The sequence below is a fragment of the Taeniopygia guttata genome, chromosome 12 (assembly GCF_048771995.1).
Source record: "Taeniopygia guttata chromosome 12, bTaeGut7.mat, whole genome shotgun sequence".
Classification (NCBI taxonomy): domain Eukaryota; kingdom Metazoa; phylum Chordata; class Aves; order Passeriformes; family Estrildidae; genus Taeniopygia; species Taeniopygia guttata.
The window spans coordinates 7,620,768-7,643,356 of NC_133037.1; the positions used below are offsets into that span (position 1 = coordinate 7,620,768).

Sequence of the window (22,589 nt, forward strand, 5' to 3'; positions counted from 1 at the left end):
TCCATTCCAGGCATTCAGTTTCAGAAAGGAAAGGGTTTGGCCAGGTTTATCAGCGAGTAGTGTGCTCAGCTCTGGCTCTGTCATTTGCTATGCTCCTCTTCACTTACCTGCAAACCTTCCACATTTCTGGTGTTTCCAGAGGAGAGGAGATGGTCGGCAGGAGGAGGAACAGAGTAGGAAAATACAGAAGTCATTTGTGGAATGGCAGTGATTTTCTCCCCCTCTTCCTCAGCTTAGGGGTCACTAAAGCAGCGCCATCAGGTAATTAGCACCGCCTGCAAGGGGTTTTGTGTCCATCCAGGTTTACCCCACTCAGCACAAGATGCCAAGGCAGTGGATTATCTGCATCCAAAGGGCCCCTCATCAGGAGACATTTGGAGCCTTTCTTTTGATTTTCTCCAACATACCAGGTCATGACTGCCAAAAATCACAGTTGAAGTTAAAGGTGCAGTCCTTATTGGCCAAAACTGCTCGTCCCAGTAGGGATTTTTCAAGTGTAAGGATTTAAGGACCTGATTAGATATTCTCTGCCCTTGAGGACACTACCCATTGAGGTGTGCAAAAATTAGAGAAGGTACTTGTGTATGGATTTGTCTAAAGCAGAACAAAAATTTATAGGCCTTGGAGAAAGGTCTCATCCAGCTTGTCCATTAAATCATTTCCCAGAACATGGTTTCAACTCTTATAAAAACAAAGATACAATTTTAAGAGCAAAATTTTCCTGAAGTTTCTTTTCCTATGAAAATCAAAATCAAATCCTCTCCTGCCTTGACCTTTTGGATTCTGCCGTGACATCTGGGCTCAGATACTTATTGGGCTGTTCAGAAAAAACCTGCAAAATATTCCCCTTTCAGCAACTGATTGCAATTTTGCTGTTCTATTTCAGCAGATAGAGAGGCAGGTTCTACACCAATACTGAGACCTGCCTCTTCAAATGATGTCTCCCTGGTATCATAAGAGGCAATCTTAAGGTTTTTCAATCTAAAAGTGGGCTTCAACAGGTCTCATTACATGAGAAAAGTTATTACACACTATTGCAATATCACAAAAGAAGAGTAAAAGCAGTGGATTTCTTTTCAAAGAGCAGTTTGAATTAGTATTTTTCTCACTAATTCAAAATCCTTTGGAAAAGCTGTTAATTGCACCATTTTATATTTAAACATATTTTTAAATTCGTTTAGGGTTTTCTCTCTTGGAATATGAGAAACCTGAAACTGGACCCATATCTTGGAATTGGAGGAATTTTGCATTTTCGATTCTTGGCGCAAACATGAAAGTAAGATATAAAATGCATAATCAGAGTAGTGTCTCCTGAGGAGCACAGATGACTTCAGATCTCTCTAAGCTGCTAAGGAAGATTTTAGAATGGCAGAGCTCCCACCAAAAACCAAAGGTGTTCAGGCTGGATATTCACAGTAGTCGCCTCAGGTCTGAACTTCTTAAAACAAATCAGTGAAAGCCCAATGTCAGCACGACCAGCTTGGTTCAGCCTGATGTGGTACAACATGTACAATGACCCACTTTTCCTGGAGTGGGAAATCAATCATTGCATCGTCACACATCACTTTAGGAGCTGTGGTGGCAGAAGTAGCTTTGTTTCGCATTAGCAATTTGGGTGGGCAGAGAAATGGAAAGATGGATGATGGAGATGCAGAGAACAAAATTAAACACGGTTAAATGAGAATCCATTTCCTGCATGCAGTATCTCTGTGCCCGAGGCACGCTGTCTATCAACAATACACAGGTACAAATTGGCCTGCAGACGGATCTTTAACTACCCAAACACAGCAAACTGCATTAGCAGGATGCTGCTCTGCTGGGCTGGGCCGCCTGGCTGCGGAGCAGCCACATCAGAATATAAAAATCCATCACCAGATAGCACAGCTGATTCTTCCCAGTGACTGAAGTACTGTGGCTGGTGTGATTAAAATAACTGCTACTGTATTGAAGGGATTGAAAGGGGACATATACCCCAGTGCAGCGAAACCAGGCCAATGGGTGCTCTGCAAATCTTGCAATATTTATGGTTAGCAAAGCAGGTGATGTCAAGGTGAGAGGAATGGGACAAGCGGCCCTGGTTGGCTTGGAACAGTGAATAAAAGATAACTTTTATCCTTCTTTCCCCCTTCCTGTTTGAATAAGTAATATTTTTATGCTACCTTCATCAACATACAGGCATGACTCTTGGGAAAGAAATGAAAGTCTGTTAATTTATTTGATCAGACATGAGAAATAATAGAAAACTGAAACGAAGTGTTGTATTTGTCATATGTTTGAATTAGTGAAAAGCTGAAGAAAGCAGAAAAATATTGCAAGGTGAGAGGTTTTATTGAATTAGGAAATTATTAATAGCATTAATCATTTCCAAAACAGGCTTCTTAACATCTATGATGACTATGTAAATGATTGGAGAAATAAAAATCAAAGAAAAAATTCAGATAGACAAAGTTACACTTCTTTTTATGACTAGAAAGAAAGGGATGAATTTTCCTTGATTTACAGCCAGCCTCACTGGAATGGTTAATCTGTGGGGAAAAGACCAGGTGAGGATCTAGCCCCGAAAGGATAATTCAACATGAAGTATGAAGAAGCAGCTACAGTTCAGATTATAAGTAATGTGATGTATAAAGTTTCAGATTAATTCAGCAGCCCTAGTTCCTTTTCAGCTTTGCATGGAAAGGAAAAGAAGGATGCTGAGTTTCATAAATTATACTATTGCAGAATTAGTTTCTCATAGCCCCAGGACAGATGCATTCTTCTCAGAGTATGCTGTGAGGCTTTGAAGGTCTTAACAAGGCATCTGAGAACCTGCTGAGAACCAGAGGTGGAGGGCAAGCAAAGTGCTGTGATAAAAGAGAGGGCTTTACTTCAATATAATCATAGCAATGAGCTGTGCTGTTTGATTTATGAAGATATAAAAATAAATGAACTCAGAGATGCAGGTAAAGCGAAAGGTATGAGAAATGTTAATGGGCGATGCAAACTCTGAGACATAGGCTGTGGGTCAGAGATTGCTGCAAGTGTTACAGGCTGCACACCTACGGCTCAACCAGCATGACAGGAATGAGCACTGACTTGAGAGATCCTCCAAGATGTCCTGGCTGGGAAGTGTCCCACAGGGTTTGCACAAGGCTTTTTTGGAAGGCCAGTACATTTATTTTCTTGTGTTCTAAAAAAGGAGCCACCACCTTAGGGCAGCCGTGGGCTGAATCACTCAGAACAGACACTGGTCACATGCTGAGATGGCTACTTGAAAACTTCGAATTAACCTTGAAGTCAAACAGTTCTTTTGTCTCCCGAAAAGGCCTCAGAATGATTGTGTTTGTAAAAGTGTGTGTGGAAGGTTGGACTGATCAGCAGCAAGTTTCTCTTTCAAAAGCAGCTGTAGTTCAGAGTCCTGTGGTATGACCTTGCTAGGGCTGTGAGTGCGTGTTTAATTCACAAATCCTCTCCTGTTAAGTGAAGAATATAAAAATCTATCATCAGTGTGGCAGCGAGCAGAGCAAGCATGTTCATGACTAGAGCTGAGGGATGAGAAGAAAGACCCAGTTTTTTGTCCTGCTTGTCTGTGACTCAGTGGGAATTACTGCCTTGGCAGAATTAATGTAATTAATGAGACAACAGACTTAGGGTCTTCCATTATTGGTGCAAATATTGTTTGTAGGTTTCAATACTATTTGGGTTCAATGAAAGTCTTGGGATCCTCAGCTGCAGAAAAGCAGAAATGCTTTGAGTGAGAAGGTTCTATCCATGCTCAATGTTTTTCCACTATCGTGCAGCTTGCCAGGGAGATAACTGCAGCTGTTAGGTTTTTCTGCACAGTGAAGTTGACTCAAGGACAGGCAGGGTTTGCAGGCACTGTGAACTCAGGCTGAATATAAGCTGCTGTAAGGAGCAGCCGGGGTGTGGTGTGCTGGATCTAGACATGTTACAGACACAGTTACCATGAGCAATCTTCATGTCCACATTCCAGCTCCCTTGTCTTCCTGGACTCCACAAAGCCAGTATCACAATGAGGTACCCGCTCTTTTAAAGACCTCATGCATTACAAGCAAAACATTATTGAAACCACGGACAAAATTGGTGAGAATGAATAAATTAATTGAAGGTGGAATCTCTGCTCTTCCTTTCTCCTCTTTCAGTCCACTGCTAATTTCTGCCAAAGAAGTTAGTGTGCTATGTCCCTGCCCTCCTGCACAGATGTCAGAAAGACGTGTCAGAAGCTGCTGGTGAAGGGTAAAGACACAGGCGTGCTGTGGTCCCAAGGGGAAAGGCAGTAATGACTCTGTAACAATGCATGACCTTCTGCTGTAAACCCATTGCAAATGGTGCCCAAAGCCAGGCCCCTGAAATTGCTCCACAATGAAGACCAATCAAGCAGACTGCAAAAAACACTTTCCTAGTCAATCCCAGGAGAGCACTTTCAAGAAACGGAAATCTCTTCAATAAAAGGTAGAAGGAGACTCCCAATCTGTTTAAGGAAAGACGCGAAAGTTAAAGAGCATCATTTGCCATAGCCATGTTCACTCAGAGATACACGCTGCTCTTTCAATGCAGGAATAAGATGATGTGCAAATGGCTATCTCTTTTAGTTGGTAATGTCTTACAAGAGCTGGTACAGATGTGAATAATTACATTCCAGAAACCAATTCAGCCCTGGTGGGAGGGTGGGGGGAGGAACGGCCTTGACAGAACAAGGAAAGAAATAACAATTGTGAGGTACAGAAAAAGTAACTCTTACTTTATTTTGGGTCCCTGTGTTGTAACAGAGAAATGCAGATCGCAGACTACAGCATAGTTCTGTCTTTGCTATTCCTCTCTGGTTTCAGATATCTGTGTTTTTGGTGTTTGAGCATTTTTTTTTTCTTAAAACATTAAGCAGTTACTCAAGTTTGGGCTTGTGTAAAGCACTCTGGATTTAAGTGTGGACAGGCAGTACATTAGCTAATATGATTCCATTAAAAAAGGATTCCATAGCCAATGCCCCAATTAAATGAAGAAGTGTCAATATTAATAAACGTCCCAAGGAAATGGATAAAATCAGATGTCCCAGTGACCCCTCAGACATGAGTTATTCAGATCAATACATACCCATAAGCACCGATGGAGATAGATCAACAACAACAATGTATCCAGACCACTGAGGTTTGGCACTACAGCACACCCACAAAGTCTCCTTTGTTTTCTCTACTTTTGCTTTCCATTCCCTTATTCTCCAGCGTCAGGAGCATGAGCTACTTGTCTGCAAACTCCAGTTTCTTGCTCGGAGTTTATCCTGTCTCCTCTTGATGCCTGTACTAAAAGGGATTTCTTGGAAGCGTAAAGATGCCATCCAAAAAGTTGAATAAGCAGTAATCCAAATCCCTGACAGTTTACATCCCTAATGCAACCAAAATGATTTTCATTCATCTTTTCAATTGTCATCAAATACAGATCCACTGCAGCTGGGCACAACTCCACTGGGCATTCACTTTCCTGGAACTGCAACTACTTGGGTCCAAGTCAAAGTTTTGCCAGAGCAAGGAGGGATGTGACCAAATACCACAAAAATGCAGTTGTAACTTTCTAGAGTGTTTTGCTACTGTGGGAGTGTGGCAAGGCTGTGCCCTTATCTCTTCTGCCCAGATTTCATGTTCATGATATCGTGCCATCAAGGTCTGGTACAATGTGGTACAATGTGTCCTGCTCACAGCTACAGTGTTGGAGGGTTTAAAACATTTTATAATTTCAGCATCTCCTTTTGTTGATTTCAGATGAATGAAAGAATAGGATGCCAAGTTCCTGAAAGCCATAAACACAATAAACACTGCGCCCAATTCTACCTTTGTCTATGCTGGTGTAAGTCTAACCTCTCTTCATGCAGCTGACAGGTAATTTGAGACAGTGTAACATGGGACAGAGTCAAACCCTTTAATTTGGAAGAAGACAATTGCTTCCTCTGACCCATGCCCAAGAAAATATATGTAAGACATACAAAAGATAGTAGCAGAAACTGTAAAATTTTTTTTTTGGTGGTTCTGGGTAAAAATATTGAGTTCTAGACTGAAAACTAGGCTTTTGTAGCTAAGCCCAAAAGGGGGAATGTTTATCATAAGTGACCTGAAGAGGAGTGCAACTAACATGTTTTGAACCTTGAACTGTTGTGTTAGTCCACACAAAATTATAATGCCACTTTTAACATAACTAATGGTGTCCAAATAGATTTTAGCATCTATTAAGGGTATCATCTTAAGCCACGTTGATGGGGAAAAAGGAAACTGAGAATTAAATCGTTCAGACTAATTCACAGCAAAGGAATATGAGGCCTCATAATTCCATCCACAGCATGCCAGTTAGTAAAATATTAAAATATTACACTTTTTTTTTTTTTCCCTGTAGCAGAAACAGAACAGAATGCCATTATTCTCTCGGGGTCAATATTAATTGCAAACCGATGGCCACTTGTGAGCACGGGAGCGTTCCCCGAGCCGCGTTTGCAGTCCCGGCCCGGGGCTGAGCCGGAGGCGGCTTCGAGCCACACGGGGGAGTCGCAAAGCGCGCTCGGCCAAGTTCGCTCTCATAAATCACTCCTTGGAAACCCGATTTCTGCGTGCTGCCGCCTTGTCAGTCTGTCTGGGAGATAACACGAGATCTGCAGCGCTTAGCGCAGCGAAAAGCAAAGCTGGAAGCACGGGTTTCTGTAACAGAGCGGCCTCTGAGTACGGCGGGTCGGGGTTTTGCAGGGGGAGAAATCTGTGCCACGCGTGATTCTCTTCACTGAACGCTGAGCCACCAGCTTGCCTGGTGATGCCATGTGGAACACTAGGGAAAGTTAAAGAAATCTCAGCCATCAGTAATAAAGCACTGGCGATTTTGTGTAATCCATGGGGAAAGCAGGGGGTGTGGCAGGCTCATGGCGTGACACGGAATCTCCCAGCGCTGGAGCAGGAGCCAGGCCGGTGCCATCGCATTTCTCATTGCAGTGATCGCACAGCCTTCCCCCAGACAGCTGCAGGAATAGCGGGCACAGGCCACGGCGTGGGCAGGCTCTGATGCTCCTGTTCCAGGGTGTAATCATCCTGGTATCCTGACAAAACCCACCTGCAGTAAGCACAGCCATGAGCAGTGGACATACAGCCTGAAAATCCTGCAGCCGTGAACCATCCTCGTTCCCCGAGTCCATCCCAAGCTGGAGGACACAGCGCTGATGAGGGTCCTGGGCAATGCACAGAGGGAGGTTCAGACAGAGATCTCTCAGCATGGTTTTCTTGCAGTACTCCGGCCATCCTTAGAACATTCCCTTGGATTTTTATACATCGTTCTTATGACCTTACCATATCACACAGGAGACTTACTTTCCCAGTTTATTGTTACCTGCTGCTAATCCAGACGGCTGCTCACACAATACCCCATTATCCAGCAAAACAACACGTCCTGACAAACGCTGCTCAGCGAGCACTGGCCACCAATCCGAGAGAGCCGGGGTCACTGCTGAACAATACCAAGAGAGGTCTCACTAGCTTCTTCTCCCTCCTCCATTCAATGAGCTGTTAATAGACAAGCTGTTAGAGAGAAAAAGAACTAAACAGTTTACAAGCTTACATTTGAAGGCCTGTGAATTGCATTAGCTGAGCCAGCTGAGTGAGAGCCAAGGCAATCTCCCCACGATTGTAGAAAATGGCATTGAGGCATGTGGAGGCAAAGAAAGAATGACAGTGACCAGGTTTACAATATGCAAAGCTGAAATAATTACTGCTTTCTGTGGCATAGAATTTGTCGTTGAACTACCATATGGAATCAAAGCATTCAGTTAAATGCACAAGTGTGTTTGTGTGTTCATATTTTAAAACTTTCTCTCTTCTATGCAAATATTTATTTACAGTGTTAATAAAAACTTTCTGAAGCTGATTGTTATTATTTCCTCATTGGACCCCCTCCTACCTCTCATTCTCTACTGCAGAGGCCACTCTCAGTATGAGAAATGACCACAGTATTTTTCATTACTCTCTGGGTTTTTTGGGGCCTAGCAGTTATGAATACGAATGTGAACCACTTTCAATACAATTACCTGGACAATAATTTGGGATCTGTGGAGCTGGAATGTGCAACTGAAAATATTTGTAACCCTTTGGTTACCAGCCAAGTGATTGACATAGTTCTTTTTCATATTTTGTTCTGTCCTTCAACTTTACCGGGGTGGGGGGGGGAATTGAAAAGTAGCAGAACTAGACAAATAATTAATAGTGAAATAGAAAAATTGAAAAGTAAAGAATGGAACCATCAAATCATTCATTTTAAGACATTTTGTGGCAGAAAAGATGAAGGAAAGAACAGTTAAAGACCAGCCACTATCGAACAATCATAGTTCAAAATTTCTACCTTTGAGAAAAGCTCAGAAACTTTTAAGGGGACCATAGCCTCAAAGAAAAGGATTGGTGCGGATCAAATACACTTTCAGGTAAGAGATTTCAACTTGCTTAGTAATTTTCTTCTTTCTGTTGTTCTCCCTATTTTTGGTAGTCTTTGATTAGAGAGAAGGCAGGTGCTGTCTCTAATGCAGGGCTGCAATGCCAGCAGGAAGGGCTGAGGGAGCTGGTTTAATGCAGCCCTTACAAACAGCCTGAGGGGCTCAGGCAGTGGCTGCTGGGGCTTTCAGCGAAGGACACTGGTGGCTTTTGCTGTAACCTCCACTAATGGGCAGCTGTCTTTGACAGCTCGTTCAAAGTCCAGTTAAAGCCACAAAAATAAGCTTGACAGCAAACACGACTCTGTTTTTTTTTAAAACAATTTTTTGGTACATTATCACATAGCTCATTCACAAACTGGACTTACTTGGGTCAGTGATCCAGAAAACAGCTTTTCCAGTCAGACTTGAGCTTTGCCCATTAAACTTTGTCTCAAAATCTGAGTATATTTACCAAAGAGAAACCTTTTAGTCATGCTTAGAGTACCAGCCATCTATTGCTTATATCTGAAAGGAAAGTAATCCAGCATCCCTCTACATGTGGCAAGAATTTCTGCCGCTATTTTAAGACCAATGGCAAAACTCATGTTGGCCTTAGAATGGACAGACTGACTTCTGAATTGTTAAATGCTCTCTTCTGGTTCCAGTCCCGCAGTGTCAGTGCAGGTAAATCAGTTTCTGGAATTAGTCACCTGAGATCAGATCAAGTAGAGATTACGGATTTTCAGGTCCTTGACTGTGAACATTTTTCAAATAGGCTGAGAAAAATTCTCTTTGGAGGCTTCAGAGAAACCATCACATCAAGAATATTTTTTTTTTAGTGAAAGGCTGAGGATTTATCTAATCAAACCTGGGAATCATTATCTTTTGTTTTGCTGGGTTGGTTTTCCTGAGCTGTTCAGTGTTCCCCTCCTCCTAGATCCTTTCATTCAAGTTAGTAGTTTCCTTATATTGGCTGATCTTTATTTCTGCTTTTAATATTCTCTATTGATTTTATTGTAGTGCACTTACATGCTGTTCAACAGTCGCTTATTACTGTAAATAAAATGAGATAAATAACTTGGCTTTCTTTCTGCATGTGGAATATTTGGCACCACCCTTAACTGAGCACTTGACAGTGTCACTGTCAGTATGTGTGAGGGCAGCTCTGCATGCCCTCACATGTCACCAGTGCCCATGCTGCTTAAATAAAGCTGGCTTGGGCTCTGCTGATATTCCTGCTGGCTTTATCTAGCCAGCAGAGGTACCAGGGGCATCTGTGCTTCTGCTGGATGTGCAGATGGAGGCAGCTGCCCTCTTAGACACTGGCAGCAATTGCAGTGTTAACACGGGCATCTGTGACCAGCCAAGATATTGCTTATCTGCAGTGTATGGCAAAGTCACTTAGGCTCCTGTTTTCAGATCAGGCAGGTTTTATTTCTATCTATCACTGACAGACTCGGGCTTAACCGGTCACTTAAATAACAGTGATAAGATCCAAACCACAGCTTCATCTCTTTTCCCTCTGTGACTCTCCCTGTCCTCGGGGAAATAACCAGCACAGTCAGAGTACAGGAGGTGCATTCCTTTGGCCAGCAGGAGTCTGTATGGCATTCCCAGCAGCTGCCCTCCCTCCAGAGCCCTGGGTGCTGGCTCTGTGGCAGCTGGAGGCCGAAGGCTCTGCTGAAGGGCTGGGGCAGCTCCAGGGCAGCCCCTGGCACTGATCCCCAGCCTGTGCTGGGCCAGGCTCTGGAGCTGTGCCCGAGCCTGGGCCTGCCTGGGAGCACACACAGCTTATCCTGGCTGCTTGGGGCACTGACAGCAGCTGACTTGAGCCTTGACTGAATGCCAAGATCTGCTGGAAGCCCTGCAAGGAGGCCAAGTTCATTGTTATTTCCCCCTGCCCCAGACAGATCGGGCTGGGAGCTGCTCCAGCAGTGCCCAAGACTGGCTGCACCACCAGTGGTACTGATGTCCTCTGCCTCTGCCAAGGCTGCAGATCTCAGTCTTACTGCAGGTGATGCTTACTCTCCTTAAATCCTGTGGGTTTATTTCCTGGTATTGTCTGTAAGCCAGCTCTGAAGATCAAACCTGGGTGGAGGTTCAGATCATCACTGCCAATAGTCATCTGTATTCATTCTCCAGGAATATACAGATGTATCTTCCTGCTGTGCTTTGTGTGGCTGCAGCCCAGATAGCCTCTAAAACAGATCTTCACATGGGGTATGTTCACATCCAGACATGCTGAAACAATGCCAACATTTTATCTGATGTCTCAAATTTTAAAGTATGGAGTTACCATTTTTATTTATTGACTCATTTTTATTTGAATACATACTTGAGATCTAAAAAGATTGCATTCTTTTGATTTTGTTATTGTAAAAGCAAATCTATTCCAGTTAGTTAATGCAAACTGCTTTGAAAAGAGCTGCAGAATATCCCTGTAAATATTGTGTGGAAGCAAGTAATTAAAATAGTCAAAATAAAAAGTTAAAATCACATGACTTTAAGAAAGCACATAAAGAGTAATCAAGCAGAGTAAAACCAAATAAGATTAATTGGAAGTTACAGACTCGGTATATGGTGTATTGTATTTTTGGACTGAACAGAACTGCATGCTGTGCAAGGGTGTTCTGAACTCCATTAAAGAGTAATCTTTGTACACAACAGTAGTGCTGTGCAAATAAATGTTGTGAGGCAAAATAAATAAGTTTTGAGAAATGAATGACTCTAGCAGGAGTTTGTCAATTAATTAGAACAAAGAGGGAAGTCTAGCAAACAACACAAAGAGATAAACAGGGAAGATTTCACGTTGCCATAACAGCTTTTGGTATTTACTTTACTTTTTGCTAATTCTCCCTGTCAAAAGCTTTGTGGGATTTTCTTTGAAGGGGAAGGGGGCCAAGAGGGTGTGGTGGCAATTTTGCTCACTTCTGAAATGCTATCTTTGGGTCTTTCCTCAAAAAAGGTTAATTGTAACTTGATCATTTTGTTTTACCAGTGCAAAGGAGTGTGAACTAAAATAGGGAAAGAATTACAGAGGATTTAGTTAAGTTACATGTACTGTAGATAGCAAGACCTGTTCCCCTGAAGTGGCTAAGGAGTTAACCAGTGCAATTGCATGATTATTAGTTATCATCTCTCAGAACCTGTGGAGGGTAGGTCAAGTCCTAGAAAACCAGAGGACAGATATAGTACCTGCTTTCAAGAAAATGGAAAAAGGAACTCTCAAGAAACCATGTATTTCTCAGCCTAACTTTAAACAGGTTAAAACAGAAAAAAAAAAAATAAATTAGATATTGTAACATTTGTAAATGACAGCATTTTGGAAGGAACTGGAAATACTAGAGCACCATAATTAGGACTAGTGCTCTTGGTAAACCAGGGAAATTATTCCAATTTAACAAGGTCACATTCACTCAAGTGAAATGAAAAGAGCTATATATAGGCAGGAGAAGGCAAATTTCTGCACACCAAAAAAGCAGGAGAAGCCTGGAAGATCTGAAGGTGATAACATCCACAGTAAATGAGAAGTGAGATGTACTCATAAGAAAGCAAATCTTGTAAAATGTACTACCAGTAGCACTGCTTGTACCATGACAAACATCATTACTCTGCTGTGCTCAGACGTATTGGAGGTTTACCAGTTTACCCAGAATGTGGTTTAAGTACCATATTTTTAAATAAAAGGTTCAGTCCCACTGGACAGGAACAGGAATAAATAGAAACCTATAAACTATGAGAAAAGGTTGGAGAAACTGAATTTGTTTCCTGTACACAATTGAGGAGGGTTTGATAACAGACTTCCAGCATATAAGAAACCACTAAAAGGAGGTACTAATCCATTGTCCTCTGAGGTTAGGGCAAGAAATATTGCTTTAATTTCCAAGAAAGGAGATTTGGGTTATCTTTCTAACTATAAACCTAGGTAAACACTGGAACAGGCTGCTGAGTGTCTGTAGAATCTCTATTACTTAGAGTCTTAAAAACCAGATCAGATAAAAGAGCTGTCAGCCTTGCTGGATATATTTGATCCACATTCCTCTGCAGAGATGGGCTACACCAAAGATCCTCTAAGCTCCTCGTCAGCCCTCCCTTCCTCAGCTCCTGAAATGCTGTAGTTGCACTTTTGTTGCACTCACACACAAATTTTAATAAAAACCAAACATACAATCAATCAATGCAAAAAGGAACTTGAGAAGGTGGTTCTTGGCATTGCAAAGATCAGAGGTGAGTAAAAACAAGTCAGTATTTTTTTGCTGATTCTGTTTATTCCAAATCCAGCTGAGTTTTAACAGAAGTACGGGACTTAAACAAAGAAGGAGGATGCTGAAGGTGGAGAAGGCAGAATTGGGAAATAACTGTTGGGAACAACTATTCTGCTACCCATCTTTTAAGACTGTATTGTATCTCCTGGAAGAAGGGGGGAGATGTGGTTCTCTTTTTTTCTTCTCTCTGTTTTTGCAGAGTCCAGGGAGAGTTGCATGACCAAGAACTCAATTGGAGCTGAAAGGAGCACACCAAGGGGTCACTCTGGACATCGTGGGCAGCATTTCCATGTTCTGGTCTAGCCCCACACTGCCTGTGGATGGAGACAGAGAATCCCCAGAATGGAGCCCAGGGGATGTGGAGAGGCAGCAACAGAGGAAAGCAAGAGAGTGGTTCATGCAGATTCCTCCCCCACACTGAGGAGGCTCATTCCCCACACATGGGTGTCCCAACACAGAAATTTGCAGGGACAAAAGTGGCAGATTCAGCAAACACTGGGGGGTAGTTTAATATTTCTTTAACTATCCTCAGGCACTATTTTTTTTTCTGTATGTTCAATTAGACTGTGGATTTATTGATAAATAAATCAAGTCTCTGCTTTCAATTTTTGCACTGAGGGAAGCCACAGCTGAGTAGCAGAATTTCAGGAATACATTCATCTAAGCATGTGAAATTCTCTTTGGTCTTTCAATCCTCTTGCATATAAACTACTCTTACCATATTTATGGAGTACCAGCTTTTCAACACTTATTTTATAATCCATAGTCCTCTGCCCTTTTGCAAATAACTTCTGTTTTGTCCAGAAAGGCAGCCTCTCTCAGCTCTCACAGCCTATGTGTTCATGCCAGTCTGCATTATTTATATCTCCACTAAAGCCATTCCTCTTTTCCATGTTCTTGTAATGGTGTCTATCATGTAATGTTTGGGCAACTATTTGTTGTCGCTGATGAGACTTTGGCCACTGCTCCCACCTTTATGGTAGGTACAAGCTTTCAGCAGGGTTTTGAATTGTTGGGCATCCAGCAGAGTCTCAGTAGCAGCAGATGTCCATTTCACAAGTGAGTTATCAGAGGTATCTAAGGATGTTTGGAGTTTGATCTCTGCTTTTCTGAATGATGCCTTTTCATTTTGAAAACTCATGGTGTTGATGCTTGCTTCTAAGCCATCATAGCTTTTTAAGTTTCATCCAGCAAGACATCAAAGTCAGAGCCCACATCATATATTTCTTGCTCAATTACACCAAGAGAAGTGTAGATTTTCTTTGGACAAGTTGCAAGCAGTGGTTCCTACAGATTAAGTCCCTGTTTGAAAATATCTGTACTTCACAGCTGAGGGATGAAGAGACCAATACTGTCCTCTTTTTCTTCCTGGTGTAAATGCCTTCACTAGGAAAGATCCCTCCCAATCCTACCCATTCTGAGGCTCAGAGAAGTGCACGGTGACATCAGGCCAACCCTGATTCACTGATTCCTGTGGATTCACCACCATTCAGGCCATTCCCTGGTTCATGTGGATTCCCCACTCCTTCCATCCCCTCTGCCAGCCCTCAGCAGCTCTGTGCTGCTGGCTCCCCAGGGGAACCCAGGCTCTCTCAGGGACTGGGCTGGCAGGAGGCGATAGCTGCGAGTCCTCCCACAGCAGCTCATTCTGTCGTGCCCTGCAGAGGCATTTGAGATTTCTAGCACAGCACCTTCTGCTGAGCTACTTACACATTAAAGGAATGCCCTATCCCTGCAGTGGGATACACCTGGGAAATAATCTGTTCCCAGGAGTTGCACAGGAGTTGCTTCTGGGTTTTCAATATCAATATTTTATCAAGCTTTACACCCCCAGAGGAGGTGTTTGCTCCCCACTTCAGTCTGTTGATACTTTTGTCTGAACTAACCAACTCTGTCAATTGTAATTACAATCTATAAATATTTTATATTACTTTAAAATCAGATTTTAAAATATTTAAATTAATCCGGGCTCATGAATTAGATAACCAGGAATTTGAAACTGAGCTTCTCTAATCCTCTGTGCTTCTCTTTTCAGCTTTTAGCTGTAGCCCAAACACTCCCACTTTCTGTGGGATAAACCAATGGGAGAAAATTTTACTTGCAATGTCGGAATGGTTTGACTCAGTTATCCACATTCTGTGTTTTCTTGCAGATATTTCAGCTCACCCAAACCAGATTGAGTATCCACATTGCCAAAGTATGAACTTGGATGGCTGGGCACCTCAGAAGTTCTGCCTGAGCCTTGTAAAATTTTACAGTACAACTGGGATTGATCTGTAAAATGTGAGCCTGTTTTGATCTATCCTGTAGTCATGCTGTGTGCTGTGCCCTGTGCAGCATGCCCTGGATTTCCTAACCTGTACTTCAGCAACAAAAAGTCTCAGTGAATTGTCCCAAGATATCCTTTTCCACACGGTATCCAGTGACCCTATCAGGGTTTACAAAGGATAGTTTCAAAATATTACATGTCACGGGTATGTCATGGTAATTGCCGCTATATCCCAGAAATGTGCTAAGTTCTATAGTGACTACTTGTAGGAATAATCCTACAGATATATGCTCAAAATTTACTTTATAATTTGGCATTTGTGATACATATAAAGGAAACTTCAAGAATTGAATGTTATTAGTGTGATGGTTCATTTAACCAGAGGTTTTGCTAGTGTCCTGTTTGAAGTGAATTACCATTGAAGACAATGTTGAGCCCCTGAATTTAAAAGGCAAGGGGACCTATAAATGCTTATCAGAGATGGTTTTTAGGAAGGTTTTCTTATATTAAGAAGCTCAGACAAGCTGTTATGTTTAATAACTAGATACTACTATGAATCTCAAATCAAATAATGTCAGTCTAATTCATCTACCAGTTTGTGCAGTGAATGCACCTTTCAGGAGAAAAAGAGAAAGAAGCAATCATGGATGAAGGAGCATTTCTGTAAACTCCATTACCAATTATGGAGTTACTCACCTCTCACTCTTTGACAGTAAAATACAAAATTATATTTAAGAAACTTTTCTGGTGTGAAGCTCAAGAAACTGAATAGTAAAGCACAAAGTACTGAAGACAAAGCTGTGTGCATGAAGCTGTACCAAGGAAGGTTTAGGTTAGATATCAGGAAAAGGTTTTTCACCCAGGGAGTTGCCAGGCACTGGAACAGGCTCCCCAGGACAGTGGTCACAGCACAAATCCTTCCAGAGCTCATGGAACACTTGGACAATGCTCTCAGACATGTGGTGGGATTGTTGGGGTGTCCTGTGCAGGGCCAGGAGTGGTACTTTGATGATCCTTGTGGGTCCCTTCCAACTCAGGATATTCTATGAGTCTATTATTAACTGATACTTTTCAAATATTACAGTAGAGTTTAGGGAGGTATGAGGCCAGTGTCTTGCCTCACACACTTGGAACTCCTAGAAAAAGTAGAAAGTTTTGGACAAGCATATATTTAGGATCTTTTTCTTAAATCTAGATCTTGCTCTAGATGCCTTGTGTATTATCCATAGGCTGAAGCAAACTACATTTTCCCCTATTATCCTACTTAAACCCTAGAAATAGGGTTTATTTCACACACAGTGACTAGGTGGGAGCAGTGTGATTGATTTTTGCTGTGACAAAAGCCACCTGGCTCTCTTAGAGAGAGCACAGGGAGGGGGATCCAGACACCCTCTGATGAGCTCTTCATGTGTTTCTGCTCTACTAAAGTTTATCTAAGGCCATTTTCCCCACTTTGATTCTTGGCAAGCCATACTTTGCATTCAAAGGAAATCTGTCCCAGGACTGTAATCATGGAATTAATAGACCTATGCAGGGCTTCCCTGAATCTGCATTCACTGAAAAACCCCGTACCCAGCAGGTCTGTGAGGAGCCATTCAAGCAGCTGCCTAAGTGCATAAAGCATTTGAAAACACTGGCCTTATCTCCTCAAGAGTCGACAGCAAAATGTATGGCCATGTTGAGGTTTCTGGCAGCTCTAGAAATAGTGCCTGCTGAGCAAATAAGGTCAGAGTGGGTGGGTGAAAATAGATTGTTCTCAAAATTTGGCACATAAAACTTTAAAAGTGCTTTATAAACAGAAATCATTCTCTCAGGTCTTGATCCTACAAAAGCTCATGCGGGTAGACTTCTCAAGATCATAAATTTAAATATCTGTTTATGTTTTTGCAGGGTGGGGTTTTAAGTAAAATAAAAATGTGAAAGATTAGCCACAGGAGGCTTCACCTGGAAAGGAAGATATCCTTGCCTTTCTCTTTATTAGTTTTCCTGTGCAAAATATACTTGACTAACTTTTTTTTTCTAATTTGCCTACTCTTTCAAAACTTAAGAAGCAGTTCCTCTAAGGCACTTGTTTTGATTTTTTCACTTAGGTATTCTAGGAACTCGCTTAAATCATTTGATGTTTGTGTTAATAACATAAAATCTTAGTGATCTGAAATCTTTATGTAATTAAGCAAAATAATACAGCTCCCTGCATGGAAATAAAGTAGTTGGGACCAATTCTCAGTGGAAATAAGGATGACTCATTCCTCAAGCAACACCAAGAATAACATATATATATGCTGTAAGTTTCCAATTGGAAAATAAAAATGGGGACATTTATATAATAAAGGGCTTTCTTAATCTGCATGGAAAGATGACAAAGTATTTGTGCTGCTGAGTCTTTATTCAGGAATGTGTTTACCAGTACCCAAGTTTATTCTCAAGGGCAACATTTAGTGAATAAGACTATACTGGCTGTAATTTTAAGTCTCACATGCATGTAAAGTCATTATGCTGTCAGTCCTTTCTGATACCAAAGTCTGCATGCTGTGCATTTAAGGGTTTAAGATGAAGAACTGAAAAACAATTTCTACATTTAGGCATTTGGAACCAAATAAGAGCTGGGCTTTGAGAAAAATCCAAAGAAACAAAACATTCTAATGAAAAAGCAGCCTTAGGTGCTATAAAATCACTGCCTTCCTGACAGAGATATTTGATTTTGAAACTCTACCTGCAGTTCTGATTCTTCCTTTGGCATCAGCATCCCCACTTCATTTGTGGTCTAATCACAGCCACACCATTTCATGACTTGTGCCAGGTGAGGGACTTTGTAAGCAGCAAGGCAAGCTCTTGGATGCATTTCGATCACCTCTGCCATTTGGGGTTTTTGCCTGTCTTGCTGACAGAGAGACCCCTGTGTGGAGGCACCCAACAACTTCTAATGTCACGAGGTTTCTGTTCTGAATTAATCACATATTGGCACCTGTCTCTGCTCCAGCCCAAAGAGAATCAGTGTCCATGCTGAAGGCTATGTGGGCCCTTAATAATCCCAGGTAAGTGTCAGTGATATTGGCAACACTGTTTGGTGTCCCATGGCCATGTTTTCCTCAGCCCAGAGCAATTTGGAATCCCACATTTTTTATCTCTTGTGGTATTAGACCCTGTTTCCCACTGAAATCTCATGTTCTTGTCAAGAGGTGAGGAACCAAGGCTGTGAGGAGAGCCAGCCAGAGCCACAGGGAACAATCCTTTCCCAGAGCTCCCGTGGGCACAGCATGGCAGCAGCAGTGTGCCATGCAGGGCAGTGTGAGGCACAGCATGGCAGCAGCAGTGTGCCATGCAGGGCAGTGTGGGGCACACACAACACTCAGGGATTCTCAGGTGCCACAGGGGTGGGACTGCTCAGTGACCAGAGCCAGGCAGCTCTGGGTGACCTCTCCCCTTCCACGTAAGGACTGTTCAGCTGGTAACAACAACAGATTTACTGAGCCCACGGCTTTATCAGCACCAGCACTTCATTCCTGCTTTCATCCCTGTCCTCCCAGAGCTTGTCAGGAAGCCCAGGGTCCATTTTCCACAGATGAGCCTCTTCTGACAGTGAACTTCCCTCCCTGTGTGTCTCTGCTTACACAACACACGCAGCTGCCTTGCTTCCCTCCTAAGGAGTGGGATGTCCTTTAAACTGATACAAGATTTGATCTACCGTGTTTATAGCGCATATTGGATGAACACTAAATTGCAGGAAGTTTTTACAAGTGGAAAACCTTGCTAAAACACATATTATTGAATGGACATCTTGCTGTGCTTGGATCAATGAAGCTTATACTGTGGCTTAGGTCTAATCTTACGACAATTCAGCAATTGAATCCACTTATGTTAGGCTACTGGCAATGTTGCAGGATGTATTTTGTATCTACTGATTAACTGTGTTCAGTTTGTGCTGAAAATGAAAAAGAAATCAATGAAAACACTTAGAAAACTAAAACAGAGAAAGACACGAACATATAAAAAAACCAAAAAGAAGAAACATCCCTGTAAATTCTGTGTTAATGTTGAAGATTTCTCTGAATTAATATATTTTTCTTTGTATCCTAGAACAATTCCTAGGTGATCACACTGAAAATTTAATTTTTAAACATTTAGTGCTTAAACTCTTAAAATAACAGCAGCTCTGGACATGTGGTGACTTAATGTGGGACCACTGCAAGATGTCCACTGGAAAACCATTGACCAGCATACAGGACTGTGATGTCTAAAACATAGTGAAGAAATGTTTCAGACTGCTTTCCTGGATCATGCAAGCTGTGGGAATTGGCACAGGGATGGAGGTCTTTAAGACTTTTCTACACAGTTTGTAGAGGGAGTAAAAGAGGTGATGCTAATGCTTCTCTTTAGGAGGAAAAAACTTCTATTACATCTCATGCCTTATTAGATATTGGGAACTACACAGAGGCAATCTGATCATACACCACAGAAAACATTAGTTTGGTTTGCTCAGGGAGATCCTCATTATTAATACGGATCTGAGAATTCAGTTCTCCCAGTCTAAGTGTTTTGGAAGTGATTTTCACCGTTGGATTAATCTCCAAATGGGAAAAAATGTAGACATAGCAGTCTAGGTTTTGATCTTGCAAAGCATTCCCAGGGTCTGTCATTTGGTTCTTGCTAAGTGGCTTCATGCAGCTAGGGATATATCTTAGCATGTGTATTTAATGCTTTTGAAAGGTGCTTAGCTGACAGTCTCAGAGGATGACTCCTGGGCACATTCTGCCTTCAGTTATGTGCAAGCCACTTCTCTTGATATCAGTGAGATCTGCCTTTTGCTTATGAGAGATGTAGGCAACTCACATTTTCCTCCTGTTTCTCCCCTGCTACTCTGACATATTTGTCACCTTGAACCTTCCCTTTTTTAATTTTCACTTTTAATTCGTACATGATTCTTAAATCTTACGTGATCGATCAAAGTTTGCCTACTGGAAGTCAGTGCTGGAACTGCAGCTCTATGAATGCTTTCATAAATTTACTTCATCATTTTAATCCTCAGACAAGTCTCAGCATCCCCTGATGACTTCTGTAATTCTCCCCCAAACACCTCTGCTGAATACATTATTCTGTATTTGTCTATGTTGCACCTTGATCTAATGCAGAGTTATCTCACATTGGATCTGTGTTCTGGTGTCTGTTTTTGTATGTGCATCTCTTCCACTGCTTTCCAAATGTGTCTGAATTGCTACGCTCCTGTTCAGAGATTACTGCTTCCCCTCTCATAGATCTAAATTTGCTTTTATTTCGTTGATTTTTGACTACTATTTTGGCCCACAGATCTAGCTTCTGTTTTATTCTGGTATCCAGTGGTGCTCACAGCACCATCCAGATTGGGTTTGGGCAAACAAAACCCCAAGTATCTTGAGTGGCAGACTATCATTTCTGTCAAAATTGCCAGGCCTTGGCTGTGGGACATCTCGATTTTGCTCACCCCAGAGCCACACTGACATCTCCTTCAGGTGCCCAGGAAGAAGACAGGGCAGGCAGGATGTGGGGCAAGGCAGCAGCACCATCCTCCTGCTCCTCCCATGAAAGCAGAGGTGCTGCTTTACTGTCTGCAAATTTCCTCTTGCTCCTCAGTAATTTGCTTCAGAAGACCAAGAATTAAACTTGTCAGTGCTTCTGAGAAACAAGGAGCTTTTTTTGATAAGATTGAAGCATTGTGTGCTCCACACTTTGCTTAATATTCTCCCTGCCACCTTCTGTTCCCATTGCTTAGACTTTTTCATGATTTGAATCATCTGCTTTCTGAGAGTAATCAGATTAAAATATCAGTTTTCTATATCTAAGATTTCCTTTCCTGAAACAGAAAAAAACCTGCAAGATGAGGTGGTTCTTCAAAAAGTGCTATAGTAAAGTTGTGTATTTCAACTACATTGAAATTCACATTGTCTGTACTCTAAACATCACTTCCACGGATTATTTTACCATTACCATTAAAAGACAATACCAAGTTCTTCTTAGGCTGTACTGATTTTCTAACTTCTTTTCCATTTTAATTTAAGTTAAAAGCTAAATAAATGTCCTAGTTTAAAGGACAGGTGCCTGCCAAGGAAGGCACCTCTGCCCTTCCGAAGAGAAAAGCTCCTGCTAAGAGGCTGCAGCCAACTGCACCCCTTTCCCCCACTTGGCCACTTTTGTCTCTCTTAAGTACCAGTTGTTATCATCTCTTAGGCAACAAACAGGACAAAATTCCCTGAGAGAAGGAAGAACAACAAAAAAAGAAAAATACTAACCTTCAGCACCATAGCATTCCCACTGTTCAATCTATTGCTTCTCTGACAGAAAATCATCTGCTGCAAGTGTTATATTTGTTACTTAACAGAACACAAATCAGAAAGAAATTTTTGGTTTTCAGAGTTATGCCCAAAGGTTAATAACTGCTGATTGTACTGCCAAATACTTTTCTCTGTGATGGTACTGTGAGCATGCAAGCAAGTCCCACTTTTCTGACTAGTGGAAAAAAAGAATCAGATAACCCCAAGTGAAAATCATACTAGATCTGAAAAGATGCTAATGTGCTAAGAAGCTGGTGAGGTCCTAGATGAGATGACAAAGGCTGCCATTTCCTAAGAAATAGATTCAGGTGAAGAAGATGAATTAGGTCCTGTGGATAAAATGGAAAGTAAAGATCTGTCTCTTGTTTCCAATAAAGTGCTGCAAGAGGGTCTCCCAAGAGATTTCTGTTAGTCTGTATATTTTAGATTGCTGAAGTTTAGTGGTTTCAGCACAAATATAGTGAAATAACATAAACTCATGTCACAGCACATCCTTTTGCTTTGGTATCATCTGTCTGAAGACCTTAATGTTGACCAAGACATTGCGTCTCATTATTTGTAGTTTAGTTTAGGTTCATTTTTCATGGAGCTAATGGATCCTTTGAGGCTTGCAAACCTGAGTGAGCAGGACAGGTGAGGGCTGGCAAAGATCCATGACATTGGTATAACTCAACAGCTTCCCTATAGTTTGATTTTGAATATCATAAAAGCCCAACTTTGATAATAGATTAGCGCATCATTACTTAGTATAATATTGTACAAACTCTGACTAATGCATTTACATTTTATCAGTAAATGTAGTCACATATACACAAAACTCATACATTAAACAATGCTGACATGAACATGGTTATGTGTGTGTATATGCCTTCCCTTTGGTGCATAAAGAGTAATTTTTATTGTGTTTAACTGCAACAGACACATTTTTATTAGCTGGTTATAAATTTTCTTAGCACAGGACTTCTCAATCCTCAAAGAAACAAAACCATTAGGCTCAAGAGCTGTCTCCTTACCCCTGCACATGGATTGAAGCTGGGGAATGGCTCAGCAGCATCCAGACAGGTACAGGCAGCCCAGGGTTCCCCTCCGTGGGCAAATTTATAACCACAAAGCCAACACCTAAAAGATAAAAGGATAGCAGAAGGTTTCCTCTAGGGCTGCATCTAAACCCCAAACCATGTTTGTGGTGGGGTCTTCCTCTCCTGTTGTCCAGGCAGCTGTTTTACACATCTGGAATTGTGTGAGGACATTTGATGTGGAGGGGCTGTACCAAGAGCTGGGCTGCAGCCTGGCTTCCTGCCCTGCTGGGGGCTGCCCTGCTGCAA

General features: G+C 41.9%; 2 long non-coding RNA genes across 5 annotated transcripts in view; one reads left to right on the forward strand and one right to left on the reverse strand.

Moving 5' to 3' along the window:
* Positions 1 to 5,727: 5,727 nt before the first annotated feature.
* LOC121470631 (uncharacterized) lies at positions 5,728 to 7,886 on the forward strand. The gene is made up of 2 exons (XR_005981743.2): positions 5,728 to 5,838; positions 6,379 to 7,886. It is a non-coding gene; the product is annotated as an uncharacterized lncRNA (long non-coding RNA).
* LOC115497013 (uncharacterized) overlaps positions 7,407 to 22,589 on the reverse strand; it is a 46,492-nt gene continuing 31,309 nt past the window's right edge. For 2 of the 4 annotated variants that reach the window (XR_012058043.1, XR_012058040.1), the window contains 2 exons: positions 22,278 to 22,383; positions 7,407 to 7,541 (listed from right to left, as the gene is read on the reverse strand). This is a non-coding gene — a long non-coding RNA (uncharacterized lncRNA). The remainder of the gene's footprint in view (positions 7,542 to 22,277; positions 22,384 to 22,589) is intronic. The other 2 variants (XR_012058044.1, XR_012058042.1) reach the window with 1 other exon arrangement.